General features: G+C 41.1%; 2 protein-coding genes across 3 annotated transcripts in view; one reads left to right on the top strand and one right to left on the bottom strand.

The window, feature by feature from the left end:
* TENT4B (terminal nucleotidyltransferase 4B) overlaps positions 1 to 13,342 on the bottom strand; it is a 48,997-nt gene that overhangs the window by 24,925 nt on the left and 10,730 nt on the right. The window lies entirely within an intron of this gene.
* The window catches only part of ZNF423 (zinc finger protein 423), a 422,985-nt gene continuing 417,415 nt past the window's right edge, over positions 7,773 to 13,342 (top strand). Inside the window, exon 1 of the mRNA XM_083750440.1 lies at positions 7,773 to 7,786. The gene's annotated coding sequence lies outside the window, so the exon portion shown is untranslated. The remainder of the gene's footprint in view (positions 7,787 to 13,342) is intronic.

Below are 13,342 nucleotides of genomic sequence, written 5' to 3'. Positions count from 1 at the left end.
AATAGGGCATCAAATGCAATCACATATTCCAAACAAGAGTTATTATGGATTTCAGCAAGCCTTTATGGTGAAAACCAACCACAAAGGGTCAAAACCTATTTCTACTAGCAATAGCAGAAGAAGAGTGTAGAAGTGTGTTCCCAACAATAGAGTAAGTCTTCTTGTCTCCAAGGAAGCCCTAAAGTGACCATCTATGACAAGTCAGTTGGGTCTTCTGTCATCCTTCAACATTCATAACCCAGAATCTGTAGGACAAACAACTATATCCTAGTTCAGTCATAAATACTTGGATTGATACATGGAGGAATGGAGATCCAACTAGAAGTTTCAATCAAGTTTCCACCCCCACCCCCTCTTTTCAACTTCCACTTAATACTTCTGAGTACAAAACTAGCAGCCACTGATATAAACAGTTCTTTCAAGTATAGTAAGTAATAATAATAATAATAATAATAATAATAATAATAATAATTTGTATTTATATCCTGCCCTCCCCAGCCGAAGCCGGGCTCAGGGCGGCTAACAACATTAAAAGAGTACAAAGGTACAGCACAAACAACACTCTAAAATCATTCATTATAAAATTGATTCAAATCAAGCCACTGGCAACCATTGTGCCAGAGCTCCACGAAGATTGCCGAGGGAGGGAGTCAGGCTGTGCCCTGGCCAAAGGCCCGGTGGAACAGCTCTGTCTTGCAGGCCCTGTGGAAAGATGTCAAGTCCCGCAGGGCCCTAGTCTCTAGTGACAGAGCGTTCCACCAGATCGGAGCCACAGCCGAAAAAGCCCTGGCTCTAGTTGAGGCCAGCCTAACTTCTCTGTGGCCTGGGACCTTCAAGATGTTTTTATTTGAAGACCGTAAGTTTCTCTGTGGGGCATACCAGGAGAGGCGGTCCCGTAGGTACGAGGGTCCTAGGCCGTATAGGGCTTTAAAGGTTAAAACCAGCACCTTAAACCTGATCCTGTACTCCACCGGGAGCCAGTGCAGCTGGTATAGCACTGGGTGAATGTGGTCTCGCAGCGAAGACCCCGTAAGGAGTCTCGCTGCAGCATTCTGCACCCGCTGGAGTTTCTGGGTCAGTACAACTCTTAATTCAGGAAACCTTGCTAAACAGTGCTGGTCAGAAATAACTAGCATTTTCTAAGGTATCTGCCAAAAATCAGTAATTTTTTCTCTGAATTTCAGTACCCTGAGAAACATACAAAATGTCTGAGAGTCACACTCTGCTCAGCTATAAAGATTCACCACATCCACACACACAGACACAAGGTTGGCATTGAAAGTTAATACTAACAAAGGAAATTTTGGCAAACACACAAGATTCACAACTGGCCAAAATGCCTGGATGTGTATTTTTCAAATGCATTTATAGCTTTTGCTATAACCACTGGGTTGGGGACAAATGGGAAATTGTCTCCTCTATAATTTGTAGGCTTTAGTCAAACGTCTTAAGGTGTGGACTAAATATTTTGCAGGTGCCTAAAAATATGATGGTGACACCTATGAATCTTAATTTTTTTAATCTTAAGTTTTTAGGTTTTTTTACTACCTATGCACACAAATTGTATTTGAACAAAACAAACAAAACCTTGAAGAATCCTGCATAGCAGCACTAATAGTTAATCTGAAATAGCCAGAAACATATGATTTTCAAACATGTCAATACACAACAGCGGTAAGAAGATTATTCTTTCAGCATTCAGTTTCTCCCAAATGATTAAAGTTCAAGTTGCTACTCATTAAACTTATTTCAGCCCAAGAATGCATGTTAGTAGAAAGCCACATCTTGTGATTTTGCTTCTCTCCTAATTCTGGCAGATATGTTCCTATCTTTAAATAATTTGTTCCACAATAGACACGGAGTATGGAGATTGCACTGGCAGCAAGTTTACTGAGTGAAAGTCATCTTCTCAAAATGCAGATGGCCTATTACCCATGTCTGTTCATTTCAATGGGTCTACTCTAAGTAGGACTAGCACTGGGTGCCACTTATAGTTTCCAAAGTACATCTTTATATCCAAAGTTGAACACAGAAATGCTAATTCTAGCACAGCTCATAATGGGGACATGTGTATTTTAAAAAGACAGCATAAAATATAATAAACTGACAGTCATTTAGCATGGTATACATTCCTCCAAACGTGTCAAACTTGGCTGAATTATGGCAGGGGTGAAGAACCTGTGGTTCTCCAGATGTTGCTGCACACCACCCACAAAGGCAGAAAAATGAACTTCCTTTGGGGAGCAAACTAGTTTCCTATTGGACACTACAGTCATACCTCATGTTACGTCTACTTTGTGTTATGTTCCTTCAGGTTACGTCCTGCGGCGACCCAAAAGTACTGGAAAGGGTTACTTCTGGGTTTCGCCGCTCGTGCATGCGCAGAAGCGCAAAATGACACCACACACATGTGCAGAAGCAGCAAATCGCAACCCGTGCATGCACAGATGCGCCGCTGCAGGTTGCGCTCTTTTCATGTTGCGAACGGACCTCCGGAATGGATCCCGTTCGCAACCAGAGGTACCACTGTATTCTGGCTCAACACAAGGCAATGCTGTATAACCCATGATGATGAGCTTCATCAATTACATATAAGTTGCTGGATTCAGCCTCCACCTCACTTCTGTTGCAGGCACCACTACCCAGGCTGATGCTCTCGCAGGGGCTGCCTCAAAGATTACATTGCCCTTCATTCCTGACTACTGGTCATGCTGGCTGGGACTGATGGGAATCTTGAGGATTAGGGTGTTTTACTCTCTCAATCAGAACATCAAAATGTTTGGTGTGTTGTTGTTTTTTAAAAAAACTCCCTCAGTCTTGCTTTTAAAACTTACCAGAGATAAACATCCTAACACGTTGATCAAGTATTTTGAAAGCATTACCTCTTGCTAGAACAAGATACATTATCAGCAGATCTGCTACATCTCCTAGATACAGACACGAACTAGTGAAACTTTATTGTGAAACAATGTATTTTTAAAATGTAATTAATGCAATATTATAACTGAACAGTGTTAACTAAGGTTTATGTAAATTTGGAGAATTCACAAAACAGTTCTTTCCTTTGCTGCTGCTGTTTTTGAAACACTTGAGTCAGCCGCCTCTTAATTTACCTTTTTAAAAAAACAAAAACAAAAAACCCAGCGATATATCTCAGTATGAAAGGTAGTTGGGCTATGGAGACAGCAGTGCTTGTCCTAGGCAACAATCTCTGACACTGATGGCTACTTGTGTTCCTTTCCTGATCAGAGATGTCTGCCACAGAGGCACCCATTCAACAAGAACAGTGTCGCCAGTATTGCATGGACTGGAATCGTAGAGAAAACGGAAGAGTGGCACATTGTCTTAATTCTCAAGATTAATTTCAAAAAAAATTAAAATTCATCAGAAGGATTGAGCCTTTTTGATAAGAACAACGTAGCAACTGTGCTTCCACATCTTCACTCACCATGGCCAAGTGTGCTGTAAACATCTGGCAAGAATGGTGAGCCCCCAGCTTTCCCCCTGAACTGTAGAGCCGCGTAATATCTGCCCCAACAGGCGCATGGAGATATCCAGCACCCTCCCAAGCTCCAAGCTAGGGAAGAAGGCCGGGGTCTTTTGGGATGGTGCATTGGTGAGACACCTGGAGTGCACTGGCAATGTAGAACCAAACAGGCAAACCCTCTCCCCAATCAGCCCCCTCCCAAGCTCCAAGCTTGGGAAGAAGGCCAGGGTCTTTTTGGATGCGTTGGTGAGGCACCTGGAGTGCAGCACTTGGTTGAACCATTGCATGGTTGAATGGCCAAGGTAGCAACTGCTATGCCTCTTTTTCCTCAAGAAAGGGAGGCAGGAAGCTTCTTCAGTTGCACAGTAGCCAAATCAGCAAGGTCTCTGGTTGCCTTTCCGGCAACAGAAAGGCAAGCAGACAGGAGGCAACCACGAGACCTCCGGGTATAGGGCATTATACAAATTCAATAAATAATAAAGTAATTATAATGGCTGCACAGCAGCGTCAACCAACAAGGGGATGTTGAGAGCACCAAGCTCAGCCAGCAGCTGTGGAGCCCTGCTTGTAGGGTCATTTGCACCAACCCCAACTATTTCTGCTAAGTCATTAATAATTCGTTATAATTTAAGATTTCCCTTTTTTAAAAAGAAAAAAGAAAGAAACCTACATAAATAATATAATTCCAAGAAGTTAGAAGTTCAAACACAAGTGTTCTAGAATACTTTCAGTATTACTTCATAAAAGATTCAGGTAGGTAGCCGTGTTGGTCTGACGCAGTCGAAATAAATAATAAAAATAAAAAATTGTCCAGTAACACCTTAGAGGGGACGCGGGTGGCGCTGTGGGTTAAACCACAGAGCCTAAGGCTAGCCGATCAGAAAGTCGGCGGTTCGAATCCCCGCGATGGGGTGAGCTCCCGTTGCTCGGTCCCTGCTCCTGCCAACCTAGCAGTTCGAAAGCATGTCACAATGCAAGTACATAAATAGGTACCGCTCCAGCGGGAAGGTAAATGGCGTTTCTGTGCGCTGCTCTGGTTCGCCAGAAGCGGCTTAGTCATGCAGGCCACCTGACCCGGAAGCTGTATGCCGGCTCCCTCGGCCAATAAAGCGAGATGAGCGCCGCAACCCCCAAGTCGGCCATGACTGGACCTAATGGTCAGGGGTCCCTATACCTTTACCTTTAGCACCTTAGAGACCAACTGCTACTGGACAATTTTTTTATTTATTTCAACTTCATAAAAGGTTCCCCAAGCTGCCTTTAGTGCAGTTTGCACAATAAATGTATTATTTCAAACTCAAAAAAGACGGCTGTAGAAAAGTAAGCGGCCAGCAAGTCATTTTGAAGGTAATGCTGGGTTTAAAGAATACTGAATATAAATGAATTCTGGAGCAATTTGTAAGAGTTTCCTTTAGCTAGTTATTATCATTACATGAAAGACTGACTGAAGGCCATGAGATTTGTCGTTCACAAAGAAGCATCTCTTACTTTTAGTGAAAAGACCTGTGTGATATTTTTAGAAAAAAAATTGCTTTTGTTTAATACAAACACACCTATCGGTTACTGGGGTCAGGCTCTTTAAAAAAAAAACAGTCATGGAAGTTTAACACAGCAACTGGCTACACACTGCATCGACTGCCTGATCCCTATAGTGACACGAAGAAACTCTGTCCCCCTTCCCCGCCAGTGCCTGAAGCAGTTTTACACTTTAAAAAAAAAAAAGATAGCTTACTCAAAGCCTGCAAGAGTCAAGACTGACAGCTATGCCAGCATTCAATCCGTCAGTATTCATGTCTGTTTGGGAGGAAGCCAGACTCACAGCTCATCTTGAGAATTTGCTGTGTACTCTATTTTTGTATTACGTCTTTCAAACTCAGGAGCACATTTTAACACACCTTGAACTTAAAAGCCCAAATCCAATGAAAAGTCCTACAAAAAATAATGGGATAGTGGCAACTAACTTTCTCCACTGGTTTCAATGGAACTTGGGGCTAAATTGCATGCCACCAGACAAATGCAATAATTTTATTCACATATAAAGCGGGGTGCCTTATCCACATGAAATGGAACTAAGGGGGGAATGAAGCTTAGCCATGTGTTTAGTCCACCATATTTCACTTTGCTCTGATGCTTCAAGTGCTTTTCTCTCAACCCATCGCATAATTAAGGAAAGTGAGTCAGGCTGGTGAAAATGCTGCTTGAATAGATGAGGGCAGGTGGGGTGTGTGATTTTGCTCCCCATGCCCATAACACTGTTTTTCACGCAAAAATAATAAAGACAGGGGTGAAAAGACACACACATTTGCTTTAAGTGTGACTAGGGGACACACATGAATGCAAACATGGTTGGCCCATTACATTTGGTTTGGGCCTTAGTCACTACTACGTTTAGCTAGAGAAGGGTCAAATTTTTAATTTTTAATTTTCTGGTCTCAGCAGACAAGAATCAGCTCTTTAAATATTACTTTCACCAATGGGAGCACAGAGAAACCGACATATCAGTGATCTGAAGGACAATTCCAATGCAGTATTTTCAACATTAATTCTTATATAACTTAAGCAAAAAATAATAATAATAATAATTTTCAACAGTTGCTATTGTAAGCTATTTGCATAGTTTTTCTTATCATGCTGTTCATTCATTCATTGCATTTGTATCCCACCTTTTTCTTCAATGACTTCAAAGTGGTGTATGTGGTTCTCCCTGTCCTCATTTAATCTCCACAACAATCTAGTGAGGGAAGTTAGGCTGGGAGGCAATGACTGGCTCAAGGTCACCCAGGGAGCTTCCTGGCTGAGTGGAGATTTGAACCCTGGTTTCCCAGGTCCTAGTCCGACACCCTAACCTTCACCGTCTTACGTCACAAAATATTTCCATTTGAATGATCTTTTCTTCATTAAAGCTAGACTCGAGGGAAATGCTTAAATAAATGCCACCACTTTAAAAGCAGATTTCCCCATAAATTCTATACTGAGTCAATAGTTGTATCTTTAAATGCATCTTTTTTACATGCAACTTCAATAATAGGGTTTTTTTTAAAAAAAATCTGGCCTTGTGTAATTAATGGTTATTAGCAGTACATACTCCTGACAAAAGTATAGATATGATCAACCAATGCTCAATTTTAACACCAGAAGTAGATAGTACTGGTATTGTAACAATAGCGCTGGAAAAATCCCTGGCACTGAAGCTTATGAATTTCATCATCTCTGTGTAGTAAGCTTGTCACCTATACATTTGATGCTAATATAACAGGATTTAAAATATTTCTTGCCATGTCTCCTAAAGTAATACAGGCACCTTCCCACCTGCGTGTGCGATCAGCATGTGCATGACTGCTGACACACATGTCGTGTTCAGCACTCAAAGGGAGCAGGGTGGCAGCAGAACGCAGCAGGGCGGGATGGACTGGATTTGCACCCATCGCACTGGCATGTGTGGCAGCAAGGAACCCCTGTGGAAGCAGGATTCCCCTGTACTAATACTGAACTACCAGAGAGAGTGAGAGTGAGAGAGAGAATATGACCACATGATTTGCAATTATCCCTAGTTGTGTATCAATGCAATTGTATGGCCAAAAGAAGCCAAAACATGATTTGCATCTCAATTTTGTCCTTTTAAGCCATGATATTTGGTTGTGTCGAAAGACTCAACCTATTTTGGCTATTTTGAACTACATTTCTTTACTTTGTTATTATTAAAAGCAGAGTTTAAAGAAATGTTTGGGCAATCTTGATCAACTGATATTTGATGTTAAAACAGTCTAGTAAGCCTTTTAATACTACACCAAAGCTCAGATTGTTATCAAGTTTCATTTCAAAGAATTGACAAGGTCATTTAGGAATTTCATCCCTGGGAATGTAAGAACTGGAAGGTTACATAGCTCAATGTGTTGCCCAGCGGGATAAGTCAGCTGAGTTTTTCATTCTTACTATGCCAAGTTCCTTGGGAAAGGAGAAGGATTAAGAAAGATGTTCAATTTGCAGAAAAATCAACAAAAATGAGTAAGACAAAGCACTGCTGAAACCTTCTAAACTAGGCGTAAACAATGTATTATCAACAGGCTACATACTGCCTGCCAAGAAATTTCGTCTGGAATAGCTTTTAGCCAAGGAGTGAGTTGTCCTATGCAACTGCAGGACTTTATATGGGTCAGGGTAGAAATCTTGGTGAACACTTGATTCACATACACTGACTTATCACTTCCAGAAGCAGTGCTAAGGTACAGTAAAGGACTGGATAGGGGTTAAACTGATATTCAGTTCAGACAAGGAGGTATTGCTGGTGGGTGTTTCTTGGTGGTTGGTGTTCAAACTGTTCTGAAAGGGGCTGCACTCCCCACAAAGGATCAGAGTGTTTGGGAATCAAACATTGTCACTAGAAGCACGAGGAGCTTATGTGGTTCAAAACAACTTTAATCACCTTCATCTGATACACCAGCTATGACCATATGAGGATGGGGATATCTTGGCCATGGATACAGACACACTGGTAATCTCCAGCTACTGCAATGCCTTTAAACGATTATCTAGAAACTGTAGTTAGTTCAAAATAGGACCATAAGATTATTAACTGGAGCTGGCCATTTCAATTACATTATGCCAGTGTTTTATCAGCTTCACTAGCTTCTGGGCTGAATTTAAAGTGGTGTTTTGAAACTTTAAAGCAGGAGTTGGGAAAATGAGGCCCTCCAGATGGAGTTGGGTTCCTACTTTCATCGTCCTTGACCACTAGCCATGCTGGCTGATGGAACTGGAGTCTGTGTGCCCCTGTAAAGTGATACAAGTGACTATTAGGAAGAGGGTCTTCTTGGTTGTAGAACACTTGCTGTAGAATAACCTCCAAATAGAGGCCCTCCTAGTACCTACTTTATTGTCTCTTGGGCAGCAGGTGAAGATCTTCATAGCCATCCAGGCCTTTTAAACACCTAACATTTTAAACTTGCAAATTCTGGGCTCTCATTGTGTAAGTGTGTTTTATTTTACTGAGCTATTTAAAAAGCTCTATGCTGCATTTTATTATCTTTCTTGATGCTTGTAATTATTATCTTGCATTTTATTCCCTGCCCCGTATGCTACCCAGGGAACATGTGTTGATAAGTAGCCATATAATTCTAGTAATAGACAAAGATAGGAGCACTGCCAAATATAGGAAGGCCAAGTTTCTATAACCATGCCTTGCCAATTGCTTGAAAATATTTCCACTAGCAGAAACATGATGGAGAGTATGCATTACTTTTGAGCTATTCATCTCTCCTCTGGGCATATAAGAATGCAATTAAAATCTCCATGAGTAACTTGTCAAAAGAACACAAATTTTTCATTCAGTTTGCAACCCTGTACATATGTGCACACCCCAAAAACAGCAGTTGCACACTTGTAAAGTTATGTAACTTTGCAACATTGGAATTTGCCCTGAAGGTCATTGTAGGGCACAAATTTCAAGTTGAACATGAAATAAAATGTCAAAGGCCAAATGGACAGTGAAAGCAAACATGAGTGGGTGGATAGTATTGCAAATCTGAATCTGGTAGACCTGAGATTGACTCCTGTCTCTGCCATGATATACATTTGCCATCTGTAAAATGGAAACAATAGTCCTACTTCTACAGGTACAAATATGAAGACTATAAAGTACTTTGAAAATTAGGAAACTTGCCTTGTAAAAATAAAGGGTGGTAGCTAATGCTTGGTCTACTCAGAGTAGAATCAATGAAATTAATTGACATTAATCAGTAGGACTAGCTAAATAAACAAGGGGGTGTCCAAGGACAAAAGCTGCCATTTGTACTACATTGTTTTCATGGCTAACAACAATTGCTTTTCCACCCTTTCAAACTTATGGTTATAGACTCAAAGGCTGGAAGAAGAAAAAGATAGCCCTCCTTGTTATGAATGAACATGGAGCTGACTTTCTGTGTCCATCTATACTTGGAGCAACAGTGGAGAAGAGAAAGTGCAGCCAAGATATCCTACTGTGTTTGCTCAGGTGGACAAACAGAGCAGGGTTTGCAGTGCTCATGCTCTCTCTCCCTGTCTGCTGTCACCCCCACCCCCAGCCATAAAGAGTAGCAGAAACTGCAGTCAGAAACTAGGGACAGCCATAGTCACCGGAAAGCAATATTTCTACACCACAGGCAATCAGGTGAGTATTTTTGTTCACAGGCATAGTAGTTGATTTAACGATTTACATCTAATACATTTTTTAATAAAATAAAATAAAATCAGTCTTTAGGCACATTTTTCCTAGACAGCAATCCACTTCTTTCATTTAGACAGGGCTGGGAAACCTTTGCCGCCGTGCCCCCAAGTGCTTCTGGATAACAACTCCCATCATCCCTGATTGCCCATGCGGGTTAAGACTGATGGGAACTGAAGTTCAGAAACTTCTGAAGGGCCAACATTTTCCTACCCGATTTAGGACCTGGAAACTAAAATCAACACATATTTCTCAGTATCCACAACTGCATGACCAGCCAGCACAAATGACCTAGATGCTTGCACATTTCAAACGACAATTACAATGTATCCCAGAAGAATACATTGTATCCCAGAAGAATACTACTCTCTTTCAGGTCCAACAACAACTGGGTTTTCTTTCTGAAGACCACTGTTGACTGGCCTCATACTACCAACCATATAAGAAATATGGGTTGCCAACTGACCAAATATCTTTGCACCAGGGCACATGCATTCAATATTCAGTAGCTATCATTTGAGCAAAATCCACTTGCTCGATAGGAATCCAGTCTTCAAAAGCATTCCGTGATGTGGATTTCAAAAGCATAGGCTATTATAAAGAAAAATGTTAAAATTTTAACTGCCCTGCTCCATGTACACATGCAAAAGTATCAAGATTTTGATAAATATTTCCTTATCAGCAAAGGGAAATAATCAAACGAAGACTGGCATGGCCTGTAGCCAATTAGAACATAAGGCAATGTTAATTTCATTTCCCCGGTGCAGTAACCATCTCCTGAAGCAGGATCTGTAGGAATAATTCACACTATCTGTTGAAAAAGCAATGTACAAGTAGCCAGACTTTCATTATAATTGTTTTTAATTTGCTCCTGTGTAAAAGTACAACTGCATTCACATTATGAGCTCCCATTTTTTGGAAGAGAACTCACAATAATAGAGTCACAAAAATAAACTGTAATAAAGGAGACTAATTACTGCCTGAATGGGACAGACAGTCAAAGAGACAGACAAACAGACAGATTGGCATCCAGGTAAAGTAGCTTACATGGCAGAAATCACAGAGGAGCATAACGCATTCTATAACTGGAACCACACTATGACAAGTCAATGACAACTGTGCAACACAGGCAGTTTTCTGCTGTGAGTGAGTATTCTATCAGCAGGTAAAAACTAACGAAACCTAAACCATAAAATCCATAATTATCACACCATTGATTTTATGTGATAGCTGCACCTCATCATTCCCTTGTTGGCGCTCTCTGTCAAAACGGCTATACCTGTCAGCGCAGATGCCAGTTTGAGGAGAAAGTATTGCCCGTGAAGTGAAATAGGACAACTAAATCAGGTTATGTAACTGGCCACAAAAGCATCACCTCAATGGTAGCTGTTGGGATGAGCCACTCCCATGATTCCTCATGAGCTCCCAGGCTCAACTCCCCCTTCCTATGTAGACAAAGGAAGACATTATGAGCCTGCGGCATGCACCACACTAGCCCAGAGGCTTCAAAAGTATCTTCAAAAATGTCTGAGTAGCATCTCTGGTACAAAGGGCCTTTCAGCAGCTAAGCAGCACAAGTTGCAGCCCCTTTTAGATAAACCCCGGCTGGTCATTGTGACCCATAACGCTAAAACATCCAAGTCATATTTAATGGATGTTGTACATACCTTTGAAGACTAGGCTACTACAATTGATTCAGAACATGTAACTGGCCAGTCGGAACACATCTCACCTGTTCTTGGGTGTGAATTAAAGACTACATAACAAGGAAAGAACTATCGAATATTATCTCAATATATGATTACAGCAGAGAGACTTGTGTGGTCAAAGATGGAAAGACTTATTGTTTAATATGGAGGAATGGTTGTTGAGGTTACTGGAGACAAAGCAGATAGGTTTGAGAAGAGAAAAACCATTGCTGACATTTGTGTGAAAAAGAAAAGGAAATAATCCAAGACATTTGGGTCAGAGGATTAAGGAAATATTGCCTAACAGAAAGTAAATCAGTTGGATGTCATTGTAAAGTGGATATTTTGAATAATTTCTTGCATGTAACTGACAGACAGAAAATCAGAAGTCCTTCTTATTTTCTTTTTAGGTTTTCCTTTGGTGTCCCCTACTCTGGGCCGTTTTTGGGGTCTAAGGATTACACACACATGAAGGGGGTGGATGGTTGGTGGAAGGACCCTGAATGAGAGGCAGGGGAGGGAAGGGAAGACCTTTTAGGATGAGAGACTAGGAGAAGGAAAGGAAAGCTCCCAGGTAAGAGCTGTGAGGGTCCATCACTCAGTGTGAGACATGGGTTAAGAGAGGAAACATTTTCTGTTTCCTATTTCTCTGTGTTTTTGTTTTTATTTAGATTGGTTTCTTTTATCTTATTGTATTATGAAAACAGTTTAATAAAATCTTATTTTTAAAAAAATAAATACAGTGCTACCTCGGGTTAAGTACTTAATTCATTCCAGAGGTCCGTTATTAACCTGAAACTGTTCTTAACCTGAAGCACCACTTTAGCTAATGGGGCCTCCTGCTGCCACCGCACTGCCAGAGCACAATTTCTGTTCTCATCCTGAAGCAAAGTTCTTAACCTGAAGCACTATTTCTGGGTTAGCGGAGTCTGTAACCTGAATCGTATGTAACCTGAAGTACCACTGTAAATCTCATCAGTTCTGGATCAACTGTAGTATTTTCCTGACTGTTTCAAAGTGCTGGTTTTAATATTTAAACCCCTGTATACTGCATAATATACAGCGGGGTCCCCAAGATGGCACCTGCAGGCACCAAAGCCAGTACCGAATATGGTGCCTGCAAAATGTCTCTGTAAATATAACCCCATAAAATCAACAATGCACCAGAAAGTGTTTGCTCTTTCTGCTCAGTTCCTACTTGCACCGGGTCGTCCTCTCCTACATGGACCACACACTCTTAAACATGCCTGAATTTCACTGGATGCCAGGTTTGTTCATCCACCCTCCCTCCCACTCCGAACAGAGGAGAGGTATAAAGACCTTCTTCATGTGAGCAAGTACAGTGGTGGCTGATATAGGTGCCTTTTTTCCATTGTTAAAGAAGGGTGTCGGTGGGCAGGAAATACTCGCATGATTTGTCTTTTTCTGCTTCTTTAGATGTGGCTGCCATTTTGTATTATGCCACACCCCCATAGCATCCATTTTGTGACACTTTCTCAAAATTCCAAATGTGCCCATCAAGGTTACTGACCCCTGGAATACAGAATGAAACCTAGGAATCTGCTACCACATGAACCTGAATGACAATTATAATGATCCGAGGCAAGTGGGTATTGGGGAGAGAGTTTCATTGGTGCTGGTATCCCAGCTATAGGATGCTTCTCCCCTGCCCAGGATGGCTCACCTGGTAACCATTTTCATGACCTTTAGTTGCCATATAAACTTTTTTATTTGCCCAGGCCTTCAATCATTAGAACTTTTATTGCTGCTCACATTTGAATTCTGGCTTCAACTTTATCAACTACTGTGTCATTTATGGTGCTCGAGTTTTTTTAAAAAAAATATTTCTATTGGATTGCACATTGTTTTAATATATATAACGCCTTGAAAATTATTTGAAAGGCTGGTACACGTACATCTTTGAATATAAATACATAGCTGGCACAGAAAGAGTAAGGTAACTGCTAT

The sequence above is a fragment of the Podarcis gaigeae genome (assembly GCF_964106915.1).
Source record: "Podarcis gaigeae genome assembly, chromosome: 8".
Classification (NCBI taxonomy): Eukaryota; Metazoa; Chordata; class Lepidosauria; order Squamata; family Lacertidae; genus Podarcis; species Podarcis gaigeae.
Note: the sequence above shows the minus strand (reverse complement) of the source record. Positions and strands in the feature narration are given on the sequence as shown.